We start from the raw sequence: 22,696 nt of genomic DNA, 5'->3' as shown, positions 1-22,696 counted from the left end.
AGATCCCCTTCACCTTGACTTATCTATCTAGAACATTCCAGTCTCAGGTTTAGAAGAACTTGACACAGTCCTTCTGAACCAGGTGTTCAAATTAAGAGATTCCATGACCTTCAGATTGATCAGTACTGAGACTTTATACTGAATTTTCTATAGCAACCAAAGTCTGTGGGTGGTAGAAATGAATACAAGACCAGTGTCTACTCTTTTGGGACTTAGCAATAGAACTAAGGAGAAAATGAAATAATTCCTTAAGTATTTAGGGAACAAAGAATGCAGATGATTTGTTTCCTAGGTATAGGATTCAGCTGCTTATGACTTTAAAAAACAAAGGGAGTATCCAAAGAATGGCAGTCTGAGTTATTGCAATTTAGGATGAGACTTAAATAGGTTTATATGAGGAAGATGTACTTTCAAGTAGTTCTCATTGCTAAGCTATCTCATTTTCCTGTCACAAAACCATTTACATGCATAGACAGGAGATGAGAGAGAGGAACTGTCAAAGGTGGCTAAGAAATTACTGTTTGAAAATATGAGTGCCTAGCTAAACTTACAAAATAATGACTTACATACATATGGGAGAAATAGATTCTTGATAAAAAGTTCCCTATGGTTTTCTTTCATTAAGACATATGCCTGAGCTGTTGGTTGAGACCCCAAAGTGAGAATGAAGGATAATGTAGGAAGAAGGAGGCTAATTCATTGTGCAGTTAAGATATACACAGGGGAGGAACAATATCATGAGGGTTACCATTCACATCAGTTCTTGGTGCTCTGAGGACTGGGGACTCTTGTGTGATTTGGGAAAGATCAACCACATCTTCAGTATTTGATAAGTTATATGTAATCACTTTCTGGCTCAGTAACTTGGGCAAGGTTTTATCCTCTAATCCATAACTCATTTATAAAATAGGGGTCAAAACAATTTCAAAGATGGCTCAGTACAGTGCTTGCCATGAAAGTGCAGAGACTTGAGTTTGATCCCCAGAAATCATGTAAAAGGCTGGGCATAGGAGCATGTCCTGTAGATCCCCGAGTATCCTATCTAAACTGCAAGTTCCACACCAAGTAATAGGCCAAGTCTCAAAAACAGACAAACAAATAAACAAGCAGACAAAAACCAAAACCAAACCCAAAACTACACACACACATACACACACACACACACACACACACACACACACACACACACACACACACACAGAGTCACACACATACCAGGGGGAGTTGAGGAGTAGAGATGCTTGAGTGGGTTGGCTGGGCCATTACAGATGCTCAATCAACAGGACATGTCATTCTTTTGCGCTATTGGGATAACAACTTAGCAAGAATGTATGCCAATACTTCCTTTGGCTTACGCAAGAACTTGACCTCCCAGTGGAATCTAGTTCCAAATTCAGTGGCAAGTTGGATCCAGGTCAGAGAGTCTGTAGAAATCACTGTATGAGAACGTAAGCCCTGTGAAGACCAATTTGCTAGAAATAGAAATAGAGGGTTGCGATGTAGAGAAGTAATGACGTTAGCAATGCAAAATATTCTCCTGCATCCGTACAACTGGCTGGTTTATGTCTCCTTTGAGGGTGGGCTTTGCAGAAATTACTTGATATTACAGTTTGGGGGATTTAGGTTTGACATGGGGCGTCAGGTTCAGACAACTGTGTTTTTATAATTTCAGGACAGACAATTTAATCTATAAAGACGCTAAAAACACAGACGGCTGATTACCATTAAAAACTTCATGACGTGTGAATGTTTATCTACATGGGTATCAGTTTACATGAGTGCCTGTTGACTGTGGGGGACAGAAGAGGGTTTCACACCCCTTTCAGCTCAAGTTATAATGGTTCTGAGCTGCCCAGCGGGTGCTGGGAATCACACCTGGCTCCTCAGAGTGCAGCAAGTGCTCATGATGGCAGAGTCATTTCTTGGGCCCACTAGACTCTTATATTTATGGGAAGCAACTAGTAATAAAGGGCCTGGAAACTGCTTTGTAGGATGCTGATGACTCATGCTTCTTTGCTCATAGCGGAGAAAGCCAGTGTTGAGTGGGGCAGCAATACCACGTATCAATCCCAAGGAAGCAGATGTAGGGTTGTCTGCATGTCTCCAAAAGACCAAGTGCTGTTGTAATTTGTGGATGACAAAATTGATGACAATTTTGCAAACATCAGCACATGGAGATCTTAACCTTAAATAAGCAGCATGAGATAATACAAGGGTTATTTTTAGACATCTCGCCACAGGCCAGAGACTGTTGTGAGATAAAGGAGTTAATCTTAATATTTTCCCTGGTCACAGCTGGAGAATAAATAATGCATGATTTCTGTCTCAGACATGTGTCCTCCTTATCTGGATAGCCTTATGTGGTTGGAGACACACTTCTGAATTAATACTGATGACATCATGATTAGTAACTCATGGAATGTGTTTATTTTTTTGACTTAGGTACATACATGGAATATCCTTGACTTGGATAGACAAATGATTGCTCCATTTTTTAAATGCAGTTGAAATTTGTTTCCACATCATTTTGGCAACTCTAAGGTATTACAGCAAAATTTTCTTCTGGCTTACGGGGAAGAGAATTTTATTGTACCCAGTCGGTCAAGCATGGAGCTGCTAACACAGGCTTCTAAAATAGTCTACAAATTCCTCACCCCTTGCCCCTCCCAGCATCCATAAATTCCTTCCTGGAATGTGTCAGGAAGAACCAGCAGCCAGGAAACAGTCGTAAGTGTGGATTTGTTTTCCAAGGACATCTGACCTGCTCACTTGAGTGAGTCCAGCACACTCTGGGTGAAAAAACATACAGAGAAAACTTGAACCGACAAGCTTAAGACACTTCTGAACCCTAGGAGTCTCAGTTTCAGCACTGGCTAGTCGTTATCTATTTGAGATAGGGCCCCAGTGCCTTAATTGGTGCCCAGGAACTTGTCAGTGGGACTGCCAATCATCCCAGAGACTTGTCACTTAATTTATTTAAAAGTGATTTGTTCTTTTTTATCTTTCTTTCAATAGAAATGAGTTGAATGGTGTGATAAGAGGCCTTGGGATAGTAGAGTTTCAAAGACCAGTGATGGATAACTCTGTTGCCATTAATGAAGTTGCAGGCCAGTCAAGGAAACAGACATAAAAGCTGATCTTTACTGGAAGGAATTACAAATGCTAAAATGGACAAATGTCCTAGAAAAGACTATATGATGTTTGAGAACATCTGCTTTTGAGGCAGTCATGGGTACTGGAAATTGTCTTTAGATAAAAAATGACTGGGTGGTAGCAATCCTACATAATTCCAACTAGTAGCTATCGCAGGGGATGTAAAAAACTGCTTGTCTAGGCCTCTATATTAACATCTGTAAAATGACAACATCAGTACCAACTGCAAGTGAGAAGACAATTTATATGAAACACCTTCTTAGTTATCATGTAAAATAAAATAGGTTTCATACCTAGTAAGCACGATTGCTTGTGTCTCGTTTGGAGAAGGAGGTTAGCAAAAGGCTACTCTCAAATTCTTAAGGTACTGTTGAGTAGTCCTTCCTCTCCAAAAGTCTATTCATTTCCCCCTTAAGCCCACTGTTTCTTTATCTTCCTTCTCTTCCTCATTAAAAATATTTAATTGTGCATGTGTGCCTGTGTGCGTGTGCACATGATGTAGGCAAAGGCCAACCGGTGGAAGCCAACTGTCATCTTCCATCTTGTTGGAGGCAAGGTTTTTCTTGCTTCTCTGCTGCACTGAGCACACTGTACTAGCTGTTACATGAGCTTGTCAGTGGTTCTGTCTCCATTTCTCATCCTGATGAAAGAGTGTTGGGGTTACATACTCCTGCTGTTTCTCATTTACACGGTTTCTAGGGACGTGAACTCAGGTCACTAAGATTATTGTATAAACACCTTTACTTACTGAATCACCTTTCTAGCTTTCACTGTGTCTTCCTCTATGGAAGTGCACAATCCCCAGGGTTTCGGTTAGCCTAGTATCAGGGACATTCTGAAACCCTTAGGAGAATAGCGAGACTGGCTACATGCCCAGGGTTCCCTTAGTCTAATTCGGTAGCAGGAACAAGGGAGTGAATGAGTTGGGTGGGGCTCTTTTCTGGGAGGTCAGAACTTTGGCCAAGGCTTCTCTGAGGTCGAAAGCTGCTGCTGGGATGATTGTCCATGATACTGGGCCAGTGATTTCTTCAGAACAGACTGTCTGTGGTTTAGTCTTTCAAAACTCTTCTCTTAATGGGAAACACTTGGCCCTGACTCATAGTGCTTTCCATATGCAGACAGAAATCAGATTATAGAATGAAAATCACACTTGAGCAGGGATTACAAGCAACAGTAGAGGATCACTGAGACCAGAGGTGGGAAATCAGTGGTATGCATGCACATGGTGCACACGCAGATGTTGCTAACAAATAATGACATACTTGTGGGATGCCCCACTGTAGGATATACTGCAAATATTACCCTAAGTAGCCATACACAGTTACCATAGCATATACTTAGTATGAGAATCATTATGTTGAAATGGATTGGTAATATTACATTTGGAATTTGCTAAGGTAGTAGATCTTTGGTGTTATTGCCGTACATGAACAAAGCAGCTATGTGAAGTGGTAGATCTGTTGTTTGTTACATTTAAACTAGTAACCATTTCTATCTGTGTGTCTATCTAATAATCATAGTATACATCAATGCTTTTCAAATAGACCTTGGTAAAACTGGGAAAAAACAGGGCCAAGGAAATTCCTCTTTGCAACAGACGGAGACCACTACAGGGAACCACAACCAATCAAAATGCATAGTTGTGGATTCCAATCATAATGGATATATTTACAAAACATTCTCACACATAAGGTTCAGGGAACATTGCAGAAGGGGTTGGTAGTAGAAAAATTGTGAAAAGCAGAGGATAGGGGACTTTGATTTGAGGTTGTGTCCCCTAGTAGTATCAGAAGCTATACCCCATAAAGTCTCACCAGCATGACTAACCAAATGAGAGCTGAATGAAGATGACACCAAGGAACATGGGAAAGAGGATGGGAAAGCCCATGAGGCCTCAACCCTATAGAAGAAACTTTAAGGAACTGAAGAATGCTGGGAATGAAAGAGGTGGTCCTCCCCAGGGAAGAATGCACCAACTGATTGTTCAGTACTAAAAAGCCATCCCTGAAAACATAATATAAGTAATATTATGTGAACTGAGCTATATGTATTTATGAATATATATGCATGTACATATACATATATACATATAGTGAAAAATGGCCATGAATTTGAAGGAGAATAGGGAGGGCTTTATGGGAAGAACTGAAAATTGAAGAGGAGAGGGAGAAATAATATAATTACACTATATCTCAAAAATAAAACAAAAATCATGAAAACAAAGAAGCAGATGAAAAATTTCCATTAAAGCCTATCCAGAGTCTATTGTAATGGTCTCCAGAGAGAAATATCAAGGGAAGGAACTGGGTGGACTACTGTGTTAAGGAATTTCTAGAATTACTGATTCTGCATGTCTTTAGCCCATCCTCCCATCCTTCCTCATCAAATACCCACTATGTGCTATGCCCCTAGTGAAGCATGAATGATATGACAGCAGCCAAGACAAAAGCATTCTCTATACTAAGAAGACTGTTCTCCTGAACAGTCATAACTGTAGCTGCCTTTCAACCCATGCACTTCTTGTTTAAAGGGTCATGCTATTCTCAAGTGCTACTACTAACTGGGAACATGTTGTATGGTCCTGCAGGTATGATGAGATTCTTTCCAGTTATAATTGCTTCTTACTCATCGTGGACTTCTCAGTGTGGATGACACTGGAGAAGAGAGGCTGAGTAAAGAACCATGTCTAGTTCTCAGAGGTCGTCATGGAAACTAGGAGAATGCGCATGGATAAGAGTGGTGGCCTCGATGGAAGCGTTAAGGAAGCAAGTGGTACTCTTTGTTAAGGAGCTCATGGAGTGCTTCCTGGAGAAGGAAAGGCCTAGATGAACCAAACACTCATTGAAGAGGCCTTGGAAGATCAAGAAGTACACCAACAATGAAAATAGAAGTACACAAGATGGTAATTTCAGCTATTGACTCTATTTTTCCAGAGCTTGAGCTATGCATTTTGAATACACAATTTCAAATTCTTTCCAAATCACAAAGCAAAAATTGTATCTTCTTTTTGGAGATGAAGAAACTGAGGTGTAATTTCATGTCACATGTCACTAAGGAGTGAGGGTATGAACCCAAGCCTCTTGGAGTCCATCATGTTTCATTGCCTTTTGAACTGGGGGCCAAAGAAAGGACTTAGAATTTGAGAGTGGCAGATGCTTTGCCCATCTGGCTTTCTCACAGCAGGCTGAGGGGGCGTTTGTCAGTTCCCTGTGATCAGAGCCTGGCGGTGTGACTGTGGAGTGAAGCAAGCTGATGGACACCTTTGAGATGCTGATGAATCTAACTTAGTTTTGGAGAGGGTTCCTGGTGTAATTAAGACTTCTAGAAAGTTTGCTTGCCCCACTTTTGAGTGGACAGACTTAATCTGTCCTTCAAATGAAGCTAAAATAACTGCCAATATTGGAAGTTAGTTATTTTCCATCCACTCTTCTGAACCAAGTAGTACTAACTTTAAAAGATTTTGAGAGACGTTCATGTCTATTTTATTTTTGCAATAGGCTGATTTAGTATGCTTTTCCAAATAGTTAGACTATGTAGGGGTTTTGGTTCCATGAAGGCAATGGCCATTTTATGATGCATCCAACTCTGTATACCCAACACCAAAGACTACACCTAGACAAAAGTGAACCTCAGTTTTAGAGTGCTCTTGAGCTGCTGCTAATTTGCCAATAGTTCTGCCTAACCAAATTTAGCATTCCACTTTAGACTCAAGCAAAACAGCCAATATTAAATACAAAGGAACCCAGATATTATATTGACTTTTCCTTTCATAAGGTTTTGGATGAATCACTGGTAGTATTTTGTGACTCCCTTTTTCCCACTCCTTGAAACGAAATTTCACTACCAACCAAATTAAACCCCCAAATTTTAATCTATAAAGTATTTCCATCTAGACACAATAATGAGGCTCATATTTGTGGTTTAGTATACCTAAGAACAGCTCCGATGAAAAATGACTAGATCCATTGATACATTCAGACCACAAGCAACCTTGCTACAGTCTGGTTTTAATTTTTGAAAGAAAATTTCTGCAGAGCAGTAGTTTTCTCTCTTCTGCTTCTTGCCTAGACATGAAAGAAAATAAGTGGGTCTGACCAAATGGCAATACTATAGATTCCTATAAAATTCTGGAAAATCATTTCAAAAACAAATTTGAATTCATTTTTTCTGGAAACAATAGCCTCTTCTATTTTCTATTTCCACCAGAATTTTGAAAAAGGCTTTTTCACAGGTCTCAAATACTTGAGCCAAGGGTGAAAAATGGAAGATATTTATTCAGGAGGCATGGGTTACAGACAGGATGCGACACGGGAGTAGGACAGTGTGAACACATGGGCGAGCTATTTGGCATTTTAGGGACTAGACTGTTCAGAAGCATTTTCTGAAATAATAGTCCTGGTATTTGAATAAATGGAATTCTGCTGGATTGAGGTTTGCTGTCAGATGGGACCAGAGAGAAACACTGACAATGACCAAACTCAGGAGGCATCAAGATCTACCAGCCTTTATACACTTTGATAGGCGCCGACTCCTGAAATAAAAATATGTCTCTAAGATTGGTAGCAAGAAACCAGACACTATGGAAAACTAAGTCTACTCCAGTAATTAATTAGCGTGGTCCATAAAAGGCATACAGACAGGCAGTGTCTACTTTTCCTCTCTCAAAATGGGATCACCTAAAAGCTACAATAATAACCCACAGCACTGGCTGGAAGCATCTGTACTTCCTGTGCCCTATATGGGTTATTTCATTGGCTCCTCTCTAAGATCCCTGATATAGCTTTCTTTATTTTTTGCTCCTCAAGAATGAGAAAACCAAGGTCACACAGCTAGAAATGGGGACAGCAGAGTTTAGTTCAAGTGAAGTGACTCACCCCTCAGGGGCAGCATTGTTAACCCTAAGTTTCCCTGCAGCAATCTAGTGATGCCAAAGGTTTGTTTGCATGACTAAGTTCAAAGGACTAACTTCAAAAGAACCCAGGGTTTGGGCCTCTACCCCGAAATAACTATTGACAGTGGAAAAAGCTTTTATGAAGCTGCCTGAGAGCTGGAAAAAACAGAGATAAGTCTAAGCTCAGACTTAGGCTCACTAAACACAGGAGCTGATTTCCTAATGTGTAATCTGTGGCATGTTAAGAGGTATTAATGTTGAGCAAAAAGCATTTCCTAGTTAATCATGTTTGGAAAAGGCTATTTTTAAAACCAATTTATTTTAAGCCAAACAAATTGTACATCTTTTTTGAGGATTTTCCAGGGTCTTTTATGTGTTTGTGGAAACCTCCAAGAAGATGGTTTATAGTGTGTTTCCCAAACATACTTGACTATTTTGTGTTTGAAGTGCGTCATAGGATTGGGTTTGATGGCACATGAGGGAGGCAAGTACTGGGACAGGACACACCTAGACCATCTCTCCTTTATTCCCTCATATGTTAGTTAGAAATGATGCTCTCCCTGGCCAGGACCTGTCTATCATTAAAGGCGAAGACCCAGGAGGAAAGATTCCCAGCAATTAAAACTAAAGTGGGACAAATCAGCATTATTTATTTGCCTCTTGGTCCTTCACAAACGCATTTTCATCATGATCCAAGCTTAGGCAATCCGAGAGCACTGTTCATATTTTCCTGCTATCAGAAGCTCATGCTTGACATTTTTGAGTGTGTTACCAGGTCAGTGCAACTTGAGTCAGAATTAAGGGTACTGTCTCATGATACCAAAGTTTAGGTTCCTTTTGTTCTACCAGGTGATTTTTTTGAAACAAGATTCATTGTTTGGTTTAAGGAGTTGATATGTATGTAATATGTATCAGAGGAACACCAAGTTTCATTAATGAGAATGCATCTGCTGGGGTCACAGAGAGGCAGAATGAAGTTGGGAAACTAGGGTGCAGATGGTGGTTTCATTTACTGTTTTAGACTGGAGGAGAGGGCAGGAAGTCAAGTGAATTAAAATGTTGAAATCTCTGGTAGATCTCTAGAGCTGCTGAGAACATACTACCCTCCTTCAGCTGACCCAGAGAGAAGGTTAATAAATGAGAGGATGATAAAGTGGGAAGTACCAGACAGAAGGACTTCAAAGCCAGGAGTCCTGGAAAACTGGACCTCATACTATGTGTGGTCAAGTAGTCAGTCAAGTTATAAGGGTATTTCAGAAACTCTGACACTTAAGACTTTCTTTTCTGGACTGGGTGATGGTGGTGCATGCATCTAATCCCAGATCCCAGCACTCAGGAGACAGAGTTAGGAAGTTCTCTGTGAGTCTGAGGTCTGAGGTCAGTCTGGTCTACAGAGTAAGTTCCAAGACAGCCATGGCTACACAGGATAATGCTGTCTCATAAAACCAAAACCAAACCAAACCAAACAAACAAATAAGAATAAAAAACATAACATTTCTTTTCTGGAAGTAAGAAATTTTAAATTAGGCTTGTTGACTTAACACAATCCAGAATTACCTAAGAAGGAAGTCTCAATTAGAGATTGTTTAGACCAGATTGTGTGAGGAATTATTTAGACGAGGTTCTGTGGTGAATTGTCTAGATAAGGTTGTGGATTTGTTTGTTTATTTGATTATGTTAACTGAAGCAGAAAGATCTGCCCATCATGAGTGGTACCATTCCCTAGGCTAGGTATCCTTCATTGGTGAAGGACAGAGAAAGTGATCTCAACACAGACATTGCATACCTTAATTCAGTTCCCTTCTTTTGACCTTGACCCAAATCCTTGACTCTCAAAATGACAGATCCAGAATTATGAACAAAGTAGATCTTCTCTCCCTTAAGTTGGTTTTTCAGAGAAACAGGACACAAAAGCAAGCAGAATTTCATGTCTGAAGAAGCAAACATACAAGTAAAGAAATGGAATTAAGTTCCTTCTAGAAAGAGTCATCTATTTTGGCATGTGGTGGGGAAGTCAGAATATTTAGCCTAAGGAAGAGAGGTTAGGAAAGACCATAGGGAGAAGGAAAGGGGGACGAAAAGGAAGGGGAGAGGGATAGGGAAGGGGAGAGGAAGAGAGAAAGGGATAGGGTGAGGGAGAGGGGATAGGAGGGAGTAGAAGAGGGAGGGAGGGAGGGAGGGAGGAAAGAGAACAGGAGAGAGTGTGAGAGCACAAAATGGATAAAGGGAGGATGGGTGACAGGCTGTCTGTCACTCTTCTAAACTTCCTTCTGGTATAGATTTTGGCATTGTGTTCCTACCTCAGTAGGAAAACTTATCAGACTTTTATTTTTGTGCCATTCTCATTGTGTGAGTAATAATACACAGTTTGCCAAGGTTGCAGTGACTGGAACTGTGCATAGAAACCCAGTATAGTGATTGGAAGGGTCAGTCACACTTCCCTAAGTGACATGGAGGGTAAATGTGCTGTGTGATCACCTATTTCTACTAGGGTTTGAATATGAGCTATCTCCTTTGGTTAATTTAAGCACTTGGTCCTCGGCTGTGGGACGAATTTGAAAGGCTGTTGTAGCCTTTTCAGATGCAAGGCCTGACTGAAGGGAGGAAGATAGGGAGAGGGACCATTGTGGGTTTACAGCCACTCACTTTCCAGTCTAATTCCCTATGTTCCCTGACTTCCAGTCAGGGCTGCATACCTCAGACACCCTGAGCTGCAAACACCATGCCTATCCTGCCATCCTAGACTACAACTTTGAAACTAGGAGCCCAAGAAAACCTTCCTGCATATATGTTGCCTCGGTCAAGTATTTTGGTTGCATAGGTAGAAAAATTAATAATAGACTTTGAAAGTATCCAACTTTACTACTGTAGGGAATGTTGTTATAGAACATAGGCAAATGAACCTGGCTGTGTTTTAATACAACACTCTTTACAAAAATAGGTTTCTACTTCAGTTTGCTGACTTCTGCCAGGATATCGTGCTTATCACTGCTGTTGTTACAAAAGCAAATAGATAGGCAGGAAAGCCAACATTTTTTTGTTATTTACCTACTGTAAACCCGTTTTATGAGCTGGTTAAATAGTTTAGTGGATAAAGGTGCCTGCCTTCAATCCTGATGAGCTGAGTTCAATCCTTGGGATACACATGAAAGAGATAATGGGCTCCCTGGTGCTTTGCTTCCACAAACATGGGTGCCTGCTCATGTGTACACACCTGCATCTGTCTTGATCCACAAATCATGCCTAAGTTCTCATTGATCTTGTCATTGTCCTAAGAATCTAGCAAGGTGAGTATCACTGTGCCTGCTTAGATGTCAAACTGAGTCTTGGGGTAGCTCAAGAACTAGCCCATGAAACAGAAGCAGTGTTTGAAGCCCTCCCTGCCCCCATGGCTCTCATGTTTAAATTTAAGCTACATTGTGCCACACTGGGTAGCTCCTCACACAGTTTCCTTCAGTCCTTCAAACTGTGAAAACTTAAACTATGAGCTGCCCAGTAAGGAAAGAGATTAGGGATGCAAAGGGGTTACTTTATCTTCTGCCTCCCAGACCCCCACCAGCTGAGTGCTGGTTGTCCATGTGTAAGTCCTGGAGCATTTGACCTCTGATTTTCTCTTTGAGCTCTGGCTGGCACTCCTATTTTGTACACTTCTTTGGAGGACACCGAAGCTAAGGTGCACTGTTTACAAGTGATTATTAGCTTCTGGGTATGTGTTGGCAAGTTCCCTTTGGCCTAGACAGGGTTGCAGAATCTGCTGAGGTCTGGCTGTGCTCACTGGGTACCTTAGCCAGAAAGAGTTGCTAATTGGGATGACACTCTGCATGTCTCTGCCTCTCCAGCTAGGTTTCCTGACCCGGGCATGCCTGTTTTGGCTCAAGTGGTTGTTTGGCTTTTCACTGTCAATTTAGATGTGTGAGGGCAAATTTACAGTTCCCTTAAGAGTATGTGGAGCCTGATACTCTAGGTGTAGAGTTTTCCAGACTGTGGTCCAACACATTTTAAGTCGGGTGTCCCATCAGTTAGGAACAATGTCCTTCAAAATGATGCTCCAGGGAGCTTCCTTGCCTCTTCCCCCCTGAGTAGGCACAGCGGTAAATCTTAATCTATGAACCAGGATGTGGGCATTTCCAAGACACGGAATCTACTGGCGCTTTGTTCTTAAGATTTCCAAGTCTCCAGAAAAGTGGATTTCTGTTGTTTTCACACTACCTAGTACACAAAATTTTGTCGTAGAAGACCACATAGAATAGGACACTTTATAATGAAATATAGGATATTGCTTTATTGTTTTTGCTACAGTATCATCAGTCTTTATCACTACAGATAAAATGACTACACTAGCCTTTAATTTCCAGGATGTTGTCAAGTGTTTACCAAACTTACTGGCCACAGAATACTTTTGAAGTGACCATCATAAAGATCATTTCACAGAACACAATTTGAGAACTGCTTACCGGAGTGGTCTTAGCACCAAGAACTGTCTCAAAAACAGGTGTCAACCTCCATGACTATTACCATCTATGTCACATGCCAGTTTCTTTGATAAGCAATATAATGAACAATGTCATTTAATAACTTCCATGATCTTCTAAAATAGGTGTTGTTGTACAACAAGTATTTTGATCACAAGTATCTTGAACCCAGAGCCTTCAGATGTTAAAACCACACTCTAATCATTCCTTCCCATGGGTTCTGATGTTTTTCCATGTCTAAAGATAAAGAAATCCTTGTCTTCACCTCTTTCAAGAACATACATTCCTCCAGCTAGTTGTTGACTGATCCGTACTCAGTCTAAATCCCTGGACAGATGTCCTCTGTCCTTAGTACAGGTTTTTCCAAATCCCAAGTAATGATGGCAGTTATTTTGGGGATCAGCTTTGAAAGTAAAGACAGTTCTTGAAGTCTGGGTCCTGACATGGTTTTCTGTGCCAGGACTGGCATGACTTCCTGTAGGCATAAGGTATGTTATCACTCTGTGTAGTTGTGAGCCCAGAGGATGAACTGTGTAAATAACTTCTAACTCTAGTTTTTCTAAACAAGTATCAAGTGAAATGGGATGTTTGAGTCTTAGGGAAAAGGGCTTTTATTGGGTATTTAAGGTTAAATTTGAGTGATGCTGAGTTTCAGGTGAGCCAGGTAAAAATACCCTCTTAGGAACTGCCTTGTGGGAAGGGTTGGTCTGTTGGATAACAATGACAGTTTTATGCAGGGAATGGTGGAAGCTGTCAGATTTGCAAAGGAGACAGGAGAGGAGCATCTATGTACCCGGAGGAGGAGGTACTTCAACAAACAATTGAAGAGAAAAGATGGATTATGTATAAAATATAGAGAATGCCATTCTGTGTCAGAGGGAATAAACTTGCAAGAAAGAAATCAGTATCAAAGCTGGGTGTGAAAAGCATGGTGATGGCAGAGGCATAGAACCTGTTTGGAGGCCAAAGATCTGGATCATAGGAAAACCTTGAATGTCAACTAGGTGGTGTTAATTTTCTTTGTAGAAAATAACTACTTGGGAATATTTGGCCATAGATATTCTGATCTCTATAATCCTAAATTGTGATACAGATTGAGAAAGTTTGGGTGATGGGACCCAGGTAAGAATCTGTTGCAATGGCCCATTTATAAGATGCTGATAATTGAGTATTGAGGTTGCTGATGGGGGTACAGGGAAGGGCAGTGAAGTGCTTGGCTTATATACATTACTTTTTCATTGATTTGATAAAATTCCCCAACAGAAACAACTTTAGGGGGGAACAGTTCATCTTGGTTCACTATTTCAGAACATCATGACAGAGAATGTCTTTAAGTTATGAGACAGTAAAAGAGTAAGCATTCTTCAAGAGACTTTTGCCACCTATTCTGGGTGGTGGGTGGGGTGAGGTGGGATAGCATATTTACATGTAGTTACATCATGTTTGACAGAATTATAACCTCTTTTCCAATTGAATGTTTTCCAATTCTTCATTTGGAATTTAAGCATATCATAAAGAGACTTGGTTGGGTGTCCGTTTAACTAGGGGTAGACTTGTAATGATTTGAGGAAGACCCACCTTAAATCTGGGTGTCGCCTTTTGGTGTCAGTTCACGTGAAAGGTCATTGGAGAAGACTTGGCTTTTGCCTGCTTGTCCTGACTCTTCCTGGCTCGTCCATCGACCCTGCTGCTTACACATTCCTTTACCAGTGGTAGAAACAGCTACTCTGGGATTCCAACACAGACTGAGACCCACAAGTTCTCCAGGAATCCTCCAGGCCTTCAGTCCCAGATGGGACTGCTGTGATATTCAGTCTGATGAACTCAACAACTACTGGATTCTCAGCCTCTCTAGCATGAGATAGTCATTGTTGGGCCACTCAGCCCACATCCCGTGAGTCAATATAACAAATATCTTTTTGATTTTTAATCAGTTCTGTCCTTTTAGAGAACTTTGACTAATACTGTCATGTAAAATACTAGCTTGGGTGACATTTGAAGGAAATTAGTGATACTTAAATGATCTATGATAATTAATGGCTGGAAAATTAATATACAGTTCACCTTAGTGTTTGCCACAATTACTTATTACCCATTAATAGAAATGCAGGTGGGATGAGTGAATTTGTCATCTATGATAAGATGCAGGGAATGGTGACACTGGATTGTTAGAGGCTGTAGCAGTCAAAAGTGACTGCGCTGATACTGCCTTTATGGTCCAGACTATCAATTTTTCTTTTAGATGAAACTGAATGTATAAGCAGACAATCATCTACATTTAAAAAAGATCACGTTCTCTATTCCTCTTCCTCTTCTCCTTCTTTTTCTCCTTCTTTTCTTTGGCTTGGTTGAGATAAATGACTTTGTTGAAATGCTCCATATGGGAAGGAATTAAGACAGCCTGGAACTTCAGCCTTCAGTCTAGAATCTCCCAAGAAATAGAGTCCGGCCAACAAATACAGCTTGGAAGATGACTGTTCCCTAGTAAAGCCTTAAGATATGACCCAAACCCAGGCCACCAGCAATGAAGACTGAATGTAGATATCTCGGCTCAGTTCATCTGTGCTCTGATTCTAGAGCTACAGAAACCATAATGTAATTACTGATATTTTAAATGAGTATGTTTTAAATTTGCTCACTCCACACATGTGAGCTTAGAGTATAAGACAGTTCATTTTTCTTTTGTAAGAGACTGTGATAAACCACAGGGTTTTATATTGTTCCTGGATTCTAAAAGCAGAGTGAGAAGACCCAAGATTCTTCCCTGACCCACTGCCACCTGGCATGGCATCTTAGGAAAATCTCTCTCTTTTCCATGTATCAGTTTCACCATCTTTACAATAAGATGTTAAAGTAGGCCAGCGATTTGTACAAACATTCCCCTCCTCTCTCTCTCCCACTCTCTTCTTCTTCTTCTTCTTCTTCTTCTTCTTCTTCTTCTTCTTCTTCTTCTTCTTCTTCTTCTTCTTCTTCTTCTTCTTCTTCTTCTTCTTCTTCTTCTTCTTCTTCTTTTATTTCTTTTGCACCTTAACCAAATAGTGTCTCATGTGGAAGTTTCATATACACACAAATAAATGGGGAGGGGCTTTACTTGAGACAAGGTTGAATGTGACCCTTTGACTCACCTCTCCATTTCTCCATGGCATAGTCTGAATTACCTCAGGTATCTATTGACACGAACCGTACACTCCTGGGTTTCAAAGTGCCCATCAATTAGCCTCTTCAGCTTGGGCATCCTGTAAATTCTAGCAAAAGCAAACTGTTTGCAAGAGTACTGTTCTTTAGCATTTCTGCATCCCACTACTGCTGTATGATTGTCAGTGACACGGGGTTATTCACGATGCCCCTGCCCACTCCTGGGGCTGCTCTGACTTCCTGTCCTCTCCAGCAAACAGACTACCTCTCCTGTGTCAAAGCACCTTCTGTAGTTAAACACACCAGACTTCCACTTCCATAGGTGACTTTATTACCCAATGTACATGTGTCTATTTTTAAAATATTATCATTTCACATAGTGGTGCTTACACTTAGTGTTTGCAAGGGTCTCTGCTGGCAGATGGTCTAGTGGAGCTCTGAGATGTCTCCTTCTGGTTACAAACAATATGTTGCTTCTGTAGGTGACATGCAATGGTGTCATATTGCATGACTTTCCAGGCTCCCCTAACTCTGTACTTTTTATCCAGTGTTCCTCCACCTTGTATCTGTAGTCTTAACATTTTTGAATAAACTAATGCTCTTTCCCACAGCCATGAGCCTCCTCCATTTTTTAACCCATCAAGTGCTGGGTGATAATATTTGGCTCTTGCATTGCACATTATCTACAGATTTGTCTAAGGTCCCTCATCCATAACTCACTCACCAACCGAGGCACTGTCTGTTTTACCTAGCTACTTTTGTAAAAATGTGAATATGAAGCTGTAGAGAAGCTTATGCTGCTCCTTCAGAGGGGCTGAGTTCAGTGCCCAGAATGGTAACAAATGCCTGTAACTCCAGCTCTAGGGATCTGACACCCTCTTCTGACCTCCAAGGGAAACTGTCCTCTCATGCATCTACCCTGACAGAGACACACACATACATAATTAAAAATAAAATAAATCTTAAAATGTAAATATTAGTCTAGAAAATAGCCCGTTGTCTCTAAACAGTTTTTGTTATCTGGAAACTTGGATTCATTCCTTAGAATCCATGTAGCACAGGGAGGGAAACACTGGGAAGGAGCTCTGAATGCCTTTACTTTCTTTCTTATGAAAGAAACTAAGGCCTCAGTTTACCTTCCTGCAAATTTTTATTCACATGCTGGGAACTCATGTAGTCGATGTGCATAGAAGTATTTCATAAATATATCAATTTGTGAGTATGTCATGTTGTGAGGGTCTGTCCTACTCACGGGGAAACTTGGTAAGTCATGAAACAGACTTGTGAAGGAGCTGCACACCACATCTTTAGAAGCCAAACCCTGTTTTGTTGGTAATAGCAGGGGACAGCATAGACATTACATTCTGAGGGTCTGATGGCTGAGAAAGGCACATAGACTCGGGAGATAATGAACTCCCTAAGACAGGATGAGCAGAGGCATGGTGCCTGGCATAGCTTGCTTACCCTAATGGTCATTATCATCTTCTAGAGACTTTGAACTGAGCTTGGGTTAAGGTCAGTTATCTCCCTATCATCTATCTGCGTGGTATTGAGTAAGCTAATTAAAATGATTTGGCCCAGGTCTCTACTATTTGAATAGAGGGATAACAATGAAATTGAAAATAATGGGCAATGGTAAAATGGCACAGTATTGGTAGACTACATGGCAACATTTAGTACACTGGCTAATTTTGATCATCCACTTGATAGAATTTGAAAACTGGTCTAGAAACAAACTAGATTAGGTTAAATGAGGTGGGGAGACCTACCCTACGTGAGAGTGGCAGCATCCATGGACTGGGGTTTGTGGACTTCATACAAAGGGGAAAGCTGGTTGAGCATCAGCTTTGATCACTTTCTACTTCCTGAGCATGGACTCAGTGTGACCAGTCAACCCCAACTTACGCCACCGTGTCTTCCCTGCCACGAAGGACTGTGTCTCTGCAAATTGTAAGCCAAATAAACCCTTCCCTCCCAAGTTTCTTCCTGACAGATATTTGTTTCTGTGATGATGAACAAAGTAACTAATATAGCTGGTTTCCCAATTATCCTTCATCTGCCCCCATTGAGGACATTTGTGATATTCTTAGAGCGTTAGCAGAAGCCACCTCCCCTCCTTTAGGATAAGAGGTGACCCTTGACTGATTCGGGAGCAAACTATCTACTTGCTAGTCTCATGAAACACCATTGTCTCTGGGCATTCTGTTCAAGAAAGGTTAAAGGACCACCCAAAACTATTTGAGTTATAGTGCCCACATTTCAGGACTTGTGAACTTGAGGAAATTTCAAACATCTGAGATGACTTGGAATGAAACAATGTTTAAAAATTCCACTCACAAATAGAGTGAAAATACACATGGAAAGGATTTTCCATTCACAACCTATTTTCACTGTGGGCATTTTGCTTTTGTTCCATAGTGGAGGGTTAAAGATGGCAATGTGAGCACCGAACTCTAGGTGGCTCTTAATGTCTGGGAAATATATGTGGCAGAGGGGAAGGAAATAGAACAAAGAGTATATTAGATTTAGCGGAATAACTAAACAAAAGTCTGGCCACCAGGGCTAGAATCAGGTCACTATGCAGTGGTCTATCCTCCACGAGGTGTGCAGATTTTTTTAGTAGGCAAAGCCACCAATGCGTTCTGTGTTGGAAAGAATAAGAGTTTGCAGGAGGCTAGTCTTACTATACTTTAAGGGGGTTTCCTTCTTGGAAAGGGGCCTTTAGCTAATGTTTCCCACATGTTGAAGGTGTTCAAACTGGTCTGGGATAGGATTCAAGGGGATTCCCAACTATCTTCCCAGAGTGAAAGGTGTTTGAATCTGAACCTTCCTCTCTGAGAGTTTGGCAGAAGCTGTAGCTTGAAGCCTTTAACTACTCCCTCAGTGCCCTGGGATTCATTACTTAGAGACATAGCCCCATTTTTTTCTCCCCTGTATCCCCTTTCAAAACAGGTATTCAGCAGAGCTACACCTTAGAAGATTTAGATTTGGCTCTGTTCTGTTCTACCATTCGAAGGTCCTACTTCGACATCCTGGGAAAGTGTGTGCTGACTTTTCTGACCTGCAAGTCACTGGAAATGACATGAATGCTATCTCTCCCCCCTCCCCTCCCCTCTCTCTGTCTCTTAGCTGAAATGTGAGTGTTTCTGTTTCTAGGCAGTGAGTTGTACCACCACCAGCTAACCTTTCTGTGCACCATGAAAAGCGATAGCAGCCGGGCTCCTCTGTGAAATCAAGAGGCAGCGATGCCAGCTGGAGTCTTCTGTACTTTTTTGGCCTTCCCCCAAAGGACACCATGTAGGGTTCTGCACTTGGTTAGCCAAGCCTGACGTCAGAAGGCAGTGTGGCACAAGAGACAAAGCAGCGGGGTTTCACTTAGACAGTGCGGGTTTGCAGCCAGTCCTGACTCTTCTATGGAAAGACCTGAGCTGAGTCACTCCGTTTCCTTGAGCCTTAATATAGCCTTCCGTTAAAGGGAGCTGCAAATTCATAATTTGCAGTATTAGAAAATTAGTTGTGACTCCATAGACAGTCTTCCCCATCACACATGTGTCATGCTAGATGTTATTTTGTGTCTGTGTTTGATTGTCAAAGAGGAACTGTATATTGAGAGCCAACTAAATATTTGTAGCTCAAGTTCTACTTTTCAGACTGAAATAGCCTCAGTACGGAGGAGCCTTTGTGCTTTGTCCAAGTTAGGGATATTTTTTTCCATCAGAAATTCTAGTTTGTAAGTTCATGGAAACACAGAGAGACCAAGAGGTGGTTTTAGTTCATTGTGAGCATTAGAAAGGGTAGGATTTGGGTTGGGGGGAGGTGTGTGCTTTTCATTCTGACAGCTTGAATACCCTTTCCAAACCCTATTTTGGTTATATGATCAGGCTATTGCTGTATTTATGGGTGGCCACAGTCTCACTAGAGAAGCACGTTTAGTCAGAAAGGAAGTGCTTTCCTTCTGAGGGCTATGTAAGAAGCTGACCTAGGAACACAGCTGAGGCACACATGGTCTTAGATTCTGGCCCCATCACTTGAGTTCTAAGACCCAATCCCTCTGCACTCTCATTCTCTTTCTCTCATAAATATACCCATGTTTCGGGGATATGCTGTGGTCTTTTGGTGCCATGATGCCCAGGGAGGCATTCAGAGCCTATAGTTTAAACACTGGGCTAACAGTGTGCTGACAATGGCTATCACTGACACTGATTAAAATAACCGGGTTTCCTTATGCTTCTAAAATTCCTATCGATTGTTTCATTTGGGGAACTGCCCTTACTCCCATACTGCTGGAGTTTAGGGGACAGGAACATAAAGCTGGGTGTTCTGAGCAAAACAAGGGATGTGTGACCAGAGACCTCGGGAACACCCCTCTTAGTTCTCTCTCCTGTTCACACTCTGCCCTCCTTTCCCCAGATGTGGTCACTTTCTTGGAATGCTCAAGGCCAAGGCATGCTGCCCCCCATGCCCCGCAAAGGGCTCGGCTCATATAACAGGAACACTTTCCATCAGTTTATTTAGACTGAGAAAACCGCTCCCCAGTCCCAGTGTGGCTTGTTCTGTCTCAGGACAAGGTGCTGGCGTGGAGAGCAGCTTTCATTTCTAAGGTACATATGGGAAAGCTCTAAAACGCATAGAAAAAAGGTCCACAGAAACATGAAAAGGAGGCATTCATCCTTAAAGAGAATGCCCTGTCCATCTTGCCCTCCGATGCAAAGAATTCCCGAAGACTCACCAGGCACACAGCACTCCATTACCCAGCGCTTGAGCCTGAGGGTGCCAAAACTCCACTTTCATATCCAGCCCCAGGCTGCCACCTTTGCTCCTAGTGGTGCCAAGGAAACCTCTAGCTTCTAAAATACCTGCCAGGCCAGCAGGCACCCTCAGATTGTGCAAGATAGAAATACAAAGACTAGAGGGTGGGGGCAAGCAGAAACTGGAATGTTGTTCTGTTCCAGGGTGATGGCAGAGATTGCCCAGTTACTCATTTTCTCTTTTTGTTCCTCATTTGCTCCACATTATAAGGGCTACTGTTGCCCCAATTTAGCGAAGTGGAAACTAAGGTCTACAGAAGTTACATATCTTTCTGGAGCTTAAGTATTGTTGGTGGCACTAGTGGGGATGCCCAAGTCACTTCTGGGGACAAAATCGGACCTCCTAACTTCCCTGTAGCACAGATGGCATCGAAAGAATCTCTATGTTCTTTTCAAAGTTTGCCAGGGAAGGTGGCTTCCCCTACCTAGGTAAGATGTTAACGGGGGAGGGGGGGGCGGCGGTTCGGCTGTGATATATGAAGAGAGAACCTGATCTGGGAGCAATATGGGATTTGGATAGCCCCCAAACTTCTAGACACGCAGAGGCCCCACCTGAGGTCGGTGAATCAGAAGCTTTTCACCAGAGATTGGGGCGCTGTTCCAAGAACCCCCAGGCTTACCCACCAGTCTTGCCTTGCAGCCTGTGGGCTGCTCATCCATGCCTAGAACTCTGGCATCCCAACGTTTACCTTTCCACAGAGTGCATCCTGAGGACCACATTGGGGCGGGGGTGGCTGAAAACTGTCGAATGCTGGGACCCTTGCGATATACAACTGGGTTCCTCCTAATCACAATCCTCTATCCTTCCACCCAGGCTGTGAATGAACACCGCTTCCAAACACTGCTTCTCTAGCGCTCAACAGGGGAAACATCCACAGGTGTGAATCAACCAGGTAAAGGGTTAAGAGAAAAAAGTCTTACTCTTCCTTCAAAGAAAGGCAGAGACAAAAACTTTGCCAAAAGTTCCTCTGAGTGGTGACGATTGACAGAACAACACTAAAGGCAAGAGGAGGGCAAACTGGGACTAATCGGGGTGCATCAGATCACACACCCCGAAACACTCTTTCACCGAGAGTAGAAATAAAATAAGTTTTGTAATTACAAACTCATAATTTACTGGGTACCAGGAACGCCAAGGGTACACCAGAAAGACTCTGGATGATGAAATCAACAGACTCACCTTTTCCAGGTCCAGGAAATCTAGGTCGCTGGGTGCTCAGGCTCGGTGAATTACCTAGGCTGAGCCTCTGGCGAGTTCCCACAGGCGTAGTCCCTAGCGTCTCCCCCGTCACGGTCTTTGTGCCCACCAGAGGCTGGAGTGTGTTTCTGTCCGGGAGAGACTTGTGACAGTAGGCAGGCTGTGACCAGAGCAGCCAGCTTTGGCTGGCTTATATAGGGAGCTCCTTCCTCTGTAATGGGACGCCTCCAGACATCCTTTCCCACTTTTTTTTCCTTCAGTTTGCGAGTTAAAGGAACAGCCCTCCCAGCGGAACAGGGTTAGCTCATGAAAGACGCACTCACTCCAGGCACCCAGCCAGCTAAGGGACCATTTGCATACAATTTAATGTGAGCAACAACAACAAAAAAAAGGAGGAATTCCAGTTCCCTCCACCCCCGCAGACTAGCTGTTAGCGAAGTGTGATTTTCTGTATTACTCCACAAACAAGTATTCTAATTGTGAAACAGAAGCCTCTGGAGCTGAGGGAGAGGGAACCGGATCCTGGCTCCACTCCTGGCCTCTGGCAAGCTGGAAACCCGACCTGGGTTCCCTTGGGCTCTGGGCAGCAGCTGCGGGGTGGCACCCCAGAGAAAGCCCCTGGGCTGAACCCAGTTCCTGGAAAGAGGAGATAGAGGGCTGTAGGCAGTTCAGGTTTCTCTTGGCCCCATGGAGATAACCAAAGATCCAGTTCTCAGCAGGTGGGGACCATGCTGGAAGTTTAGAAGAGGGGCCTTTTTCTGAAGTGAGCCAGCCATGCCCAGCTGCCTGGAGGCATCATTATCCCCATCCTAGTTTCCTGAAGGAGCCACTTTTGGTAATGTTCATGCCCAGTACTAAGTGCCTTCTACTTGGGGTGGCTCCTGAGCTCCCAGTGCCCATAGATGCTCAATCCAGACTTCTTTCTTTAAAAATTAATCAGTAATACTTTTCAAAAGATAACAACTTCGTATTTAAAGTCAAAGATAGTTACTGAGTCACCAATCGGTTTGATGTTTAGAAAGCTAGAGTATCCACAGGG

At 42.2% G+C, this 22,696-nt stretch overlaps 1 protein-coding gene across 4 annotated transcripts in view; it reads right to left on the bottom strand.

The window, feature by feature from the left end:
• Tnc (tenascin C) overlaps positions 1–21,897 on the bottom strand; it is an 82,313-nt gene extending 60,416 nt beyond the window's left edge. The window contains exon 1 of one of the 4 annotated variants that reach the window (XM_013117110.3): positions 21,640–21,897. The gene's annotated coding sequence lies outside the window, so the exon portion shown is untranslated. The remainder of the gene's footprint in view (positions 1–21,639) is intronic. The other 3 variants (XM_021230123.2, XM_021230124.2, XM_040757335.1) reach the window with 3 other exon arrangements.
• Between the last annotated feature and the right edge of the window lie 799 nt (positions 21,898–22,696).

The sequence above is a fragment of the Mesocricetus auratus genome, unplaced genomic scaffold (assembly GCF_017639785.1).
Source record: "Mesocricetus auratus isolate SY011 unplaced genomic scaffold, BCM_Maur_2.0 Super-Scaffold_100014, whole genome shotgun sequence".
NCBI lineage: Eukaryota > Metazoa > Chordata > Mammalia > Rodentia > Cricetidae > Mesocricetus > Mesocricetus auratus.
Note: the sequence above shows the minus strand (reverse complement) of the source record. Positions and strands in the feature narration are given on the sequence as shown.